At 39.3% G+C, this 5,997-nt stretch overlaps 1 pseudogene; it reads left to right on the top strand.

Moving 5' to 3' along the window:
• Positions 1 to 1,622: 1,622 nt before the first annotated feature.
• On the top strand, positions 1,623 to 2,587 carry LOC123950462 (annotated as a pseudogene).
• The last annotated feature ends 3,410 nt before the right edge of the window (positions 2,588 to 5,997 follow it).

Genomic DNA, 5,997 nt, shown 5'->3' with positions numbered 1-5,997 from the left:
ACATACCATACTACACACCTAGATAAATGTACATTTCAATTATACAACCTCACCACAATTTTTTTTTTTTTTGTCATCCCAAAAAGAAACCCATTGGTAGTCACTTCCAAATCTCCCCATCTCTAGGCAAATAGGAGTCTACTTTCTGCCTCTATGGATTGGCCTATTTTGAACATCTCATATCTATAAAATCATATAATATGTAGTCCTTGTGACTGGCTTCATCCACTGAACATAATATTCTCAGGTTCATCCATGTTTATCCATGTGTCAGAGCTCCGTTATTCCATTGAGGGATATACCACTTTTATTTATTCATTCAGCAGTTGATGGACATTTGATCTTCTGGCTATTATGAGAAACAGTGCTATGAAAATTCATGCACAAGGTTTTTGTGTGTGTGTGGTGTGGACAAAGGTTTTTATTTTTCTTGAATATATTGTGAAATTATTCATCATCTGGTAATTCTGTTTGCCTTCTTGAAGAATTGCCAAATTGTTTTCCACAGAGGCTGCATCATTTTCATCCCCACTAGGAATGTCTAAAGCCTCCTATTTTTCTACATCTCTCACCAACACTTGCTCTTTTGCATTTTTTAAATTATAGCCATAATGATGGATGTGAAGGAATATCTTATTATGGTTTTTATTTGCATTTTCTTAACAACCAAAGATGTTGAACATCATTTCTTGTGCTTGCTGGCCATTTGTACATCTTTTATTGAGAAATGTCTATTCAAGTTCTTTCATCTTTTTATTTTCAGGTGGTAAGAGTTTGTTATACATATATTCTGGATATTAAATTTTTATCAGATATATGAATATTTACTCCCATTCTACAGATTGTCTTTTCACTTTACTGATGTTCTTTAATACCCAACAGTTTTTAATTTTGATGAAGCCCAATTTATCTATTTTTTTTCCTTTTTGCTCATGTTTTTGGTCTCCAATCTAAGGATACATTGCCAAACCCAAGATGATAAAGATCTATTCATGATTTCTTTAAGAGTTTTAAAGTTAGCTCCTACAGATAGTTGCATGAGCTAATTTTTTTTAAGATTTTATTTATTTATTCTACAGACAGAGATCCCAAGTAGGCAGAGAGGCAGGCAGAAAGAGAAGAGGAAGCAGGCTCCCTGCCGAGCAGAGAGCCAGATGCGGGACCCAGGACCCTGGGATCACAACCCGAACCAAAGGCAGAGACTTTAACCCACTGAGCCACCCAGGCACCCCACATGAGCTAATTTTTAAGTAATGTATGAAGGAGAGCTCCAACTTCATCATTTTGAATTTACAATTAGATATCCAGTTGTCTCAGTACCATTTGTAGAAAAGATGACTGTTTTCCACATTGAATTGTCAGTACTCTTGTCAAAAATCTATTGACTGGGGAGATGAACCATGAGAGACTATGGACTCTGAAAAACAACCAGAGGGTTTTGAAGGGGCGAGGGGGGTGGGAGGTTGAGGAACCAGGTGGTGGGTAATAGGGAGGGCACGTACTGCATGGAGCACTGGGTGTGATGCCAAAACAATGAACACGGTTATGCTGTAAATAAACAAATAAAAAAAAAAAAAGAATCTATTGACTGGGAGCCAGAGTTTTGAACTGCGTTGCTGAAGGTGGAGTACGAGTATTCACTGTGGTTGCCTGGATGCAGCTCGCCAGGGCCATGCCCTCCCTTGAGGAGCTGGACTCCTTCAAGTACATCGACCTTCAGAACCTAGCCAAGAATCTGGGCCTCTGGGCTAACCTGAGGGCAGACAAGTTATTAAAAGCCTTGAAAGCCCACCTTAAACATGAGACAAAAAAAGAAAATGAGAATCAGGACATGGCAGATGAATGTCTTTCTTTCCACGATGGAAGTCAGACTTCTGCATCGTCCTGTGAGGAGGCTGAGCTGCAGAGTTGTGGCCTGGAACAAACTGAGAGGGAGCCGCTTGATCAAGGCACCAAAACCAGGAGAAGGTGCAGGACAGTCCTCAGGAACCCTGACAGTCAGGATCATTGAGAGATAAAAGTAAGTGATCACACTGAATTCCAGAATCAAAAGAAGCAGGAACACCAGGATCTCAGAACTGTTGCAGAAGTGCCTTCACCACCAGATGAGAGCTAAGGAGAGGAGAATGCCGTTTCCTCAGGAAAAAGAAGAAATGGTAATGAAGATTCGAAGGTACCCTCAGAAGGAAAGAAGTCTCTCTACACAGATGGGTTTTCCAAATCTGGAAAAAGCAAAAGAACTATAAGCACAACTCCAAACTTTAAGAAGCTTCATGAGGCTCGTTTTAAGGAAATGGAGTCCATCGATCAATATATTGAGAGAAAAAAGAAAAATTTTGAAGAACACAATGCATTTCATGAACTGAAGAAGCAGCCACACAAAGGCAAACTGAAATCATGGGGTCAATCTAAAGAAAATAATTCCCTGAAGGAACATGTAAACAGAGTTAGCGTCCACAAGAAAACTTACAAACAACCTCTTCTCCAGACTAGGGAGGAACAACAGAAACAATATGAGCAAAGACGAAAGGAGAAGAAAGCAAATGTTTTAGGAGCTCGGAGAGGCCTCATTATGGCTGAAGATTAATTAACATCCTGTAAATAGTATTTTATTCGGAACCCTTTCTTAGTGTAAATATTTTTTTCTACTGTCTTCCCCACTTTAGTCAAAAGACTCTTCTGCTTTGTTCACTATCTATGTAGTGCTGGTGGTTCTCCTCACATGCTACATCCCTGAAAAGATGTTACTAACCTTAAAGCTCAGATTCTTTCAAATGGTTTTTACCTATCTCTGTACAATTCAGTTTTCCAGTGACTCATCCTATAGATTCTTGACCTAGATTTTTAATGTCAAGTTCCCTCTACTGGCAGAACTGGGATCCTCTTCTAGACAGAAGCATTTACCTGATGGGAGGTAGCTCTCCCACGAGATTTAGTAGAACTTGGACCACTAACAAGCTGAGAAAGCCACTTCTTCCTCCTCTAGAAAATCAAGTAGTCTTAATGAAACAGGGAACCAAATGAGTTAGTGATGGCATATTCTACTTTGAGAAGTGTTTTCTAACCTATGCATGTTTGTTCAGATCACTTGATGTAATTGCTGTGTCACTCAATATATTCTTAAAAACTCTACAGTTCGTTCTAGCCTGACTTATTTAAAAATAAACAGGGCCATACTGAAATCTGAGGATTGCTGCTTCAAGGATCAGTCTGCTCTGTCAGAGTTACTTCATGGAAAAGACTAGAGTTGCTTAGCCTCCTAGCCATGTTTATTGCACTGAGGTGGACCTTCTTAGCTTTGTACTGTTCAAGATTTTCATAAATGTTTTCTCATGGTGGTAGATTCTTTGTAAATTACTTCATGATTGAGTTGACCAGCTAAGATTAACAAGCATACTTTTACTCTGCATCTGTCCTGACCACCTCTTCTCACCCTAAGGAGAAATGACCAGGTCATCCCCTTGTATTTTTCACAGCACATGTCCAATGCTGTTATACCTACTGTTAAACATATACGAGCCCACAGAAGGTTGGCATACTCCTGTTGATGAATAAACTCAGATTTTGCTCTTCAAAAAAAAAAATCTATTGACTATGTGAAAAAATGTTCATCATCATTAGTCATCAGGGAGATTCAAATCAAAACCACATTGATATACCACCTTACACCAGTTAGAATGGCCAAAATTAACAAGACAGTAAACAAGTGTTGGAAAGGATGTAGGGAAAGGGGAACCCTCTTACACTGTTGGTGGGAATGCAAGTTGGTGTAGTCCCGTTGGAAAACTGTGTGGAGATTCCTCAAAAAATTAAAAATAGAGCTTCTCATAAGTCAATTGGAGAAAGACAACTATCATATGATCTCCCTGATATGAGGATATGGAGATGCAACATGGGGTTTAGGGGGATAGGAGAAGAATAAATGAAACAAGATGGGATTGGGAGGGATACAAACCATAAATGACTCTTAATCTCACAAAACAAACTGGGGTTTGCGGGGGGGGAGGTGGGTTTGGGAGAGGGGGAGGGAGTTATGGACATTGGGGAGGGTATGTGCTATGGTGAGTGCTGTGAAGTGTGTAAACCTGGTGATTCACAGACCTGTACCCCTGGGGATAAAAATACATTATATGTTTATTAAAAAAAAAAAAAAAGGATGAATACCCAACTTTTGTAGCAACATGGATGGGACTGGAGGTGATTTTGCTGAGTGAAATAAGTCAAGCAGAGAGAGTCAAGTATCATATGGTTTCACTTATTTGTGGAGCATAACAAATGACATGGAGGACATTGGGAGATGGAGAGGAGAAGGAAATTGGGGGAAATTGGAAGGGGAGGCGAACCATGAGAGACTATGGACTCTGAGAAACAACCTGGGGGTTTTGAAGGGGCGGGGATGGGAGGTTGGGGAACCAGGTGGTGGGTAATAGGGAGGGCACGTATTGCATGGAGCACTGGGTGTTGTGCAAAAACAATGAATACTGTTATACTGAAAAAATAAATTAATTAATTAAAAAAAATAGAGCTTCCCTATGACCCAGCAATTGCATTACTGAGTATTTACCCAAAAGATACAGACGTAGTGAAAAGAAGAGCAGTATGTACCCCAATGTTCATAGCAGCAATATCTATAATAGCCAAACTGTGGAAAGAGCCAAGATGACCTTCAACAGATAAGTGGATAATGAAGATGTGGTCCATTATATACAATGGGATATTACTCGGCCATCAGAAAGGATGAATACTCAACTTTTGTATCAACATGGATGGGACTGGAGGAGATTTTGCAGAGTGAACTAAGTCAAGCAGAGAAAGTCATTTATTATATGGTTTCACTTAATTGTGGAACATAAGGAATAACATGGAGGACATTAGGAGAAGGAAAGGAAAAGTGAATTGGGGGAAATCAGAGAGGGAGACGAATCATGAGAGACTGTGGATTCAGAGAAACAAACTGAGGGTTTTGGGGGTGGGGAGATGGGTGAGCCTGGTGGTGGGTACTAAGGAGGGCATATATTGCATGGAGCACTGGATCTTGTACATAAACAATGAATCTTGGAACACTGAAATCAAAAACTAATGATGTATTGTATGGTGACCAACACAAGACAATAAACAAACAAAAAGACACACACACACAGACACACACAGAAATTTACTTCTTTTCCCAATCTGAATGGCCTTTATTTTTTACACCCACATCACCAACTCTCAGTGTACATTGGAAACTGCAGAAGAACTTCTTTCTCTAGTAATGCCCTATAAGCACACTCTACTGAAAAGCTTAACATTGATCTATATCAGTGTGCAGGAGAAATACTTAGTGAAACTCCATTGTTTATCACAGAGCACATATTGAAGGATTCAGTCAGAGCTGAGAGGCAATCAGTTGGTAGCCAACACACCACCACAAGTAAAATTCCTCTAGGTGGTGGGGGAGTAAAAGGAATATTAATATTTGGGGAACAGATAAAATCATCTTCTGTGTTAATTTTTTTAATTTTCATAACTCTGAAAAGATAAGCATATGTACTCCCATTTCATGCTTGCATAAATGGAAGTACAGGAATATTACAAGTATTATTCCAAAGACATGCATATCCAACAGGGGTCACATTTCTTATCACCTCTAGCCTCACTGAGGTCTTTTTCTGTTGTTGTTAACATATAATGGATTATTTGTTTCAGGGGTACAGATCTGTGATGAGTTCTAAGTGTGTGCTCTTGCCATTGTATCACTCTGTCTTTACTCAATGTTCATTACAAAGACTAAATATTTTTGGAGAGTTCCAGTCTAGTAGAGGAAACAGGTAGAAATGCTTACCCCTAAATCTGATGGCAAAGGGATGAGAACTTGTTCTCAACATCAACATCAAACAAGAAATCTGGTGACCAGTGTGACAAATAAAAACAGTTCATTGACTGCACTGAGAGTCATTGTGTTTTACTGTTAGAACTGGTGGAATATAACTTAGATGGCTTTCTATGTGTCATACT

The sequence above is a fragment of the Meles meles genome, chromosome 9 (genome assembly GCF_922984935.1).
Source record: "Meles meles chromosome 9, mMelMel3.1 paternal haplotype, whole genome shotgun sequence".
Taxonomy (NCBI): Eukaryota; Metazoa; Chordata; class Mammalia; order Carnivora; family Mustelidae; genus Meles; species Meles meles.
The sequence above is the reverse complement of the archived record's forward strand: the minus strand, read 5'-3'. Positions and strand labels throughout refer to the sequence as shown.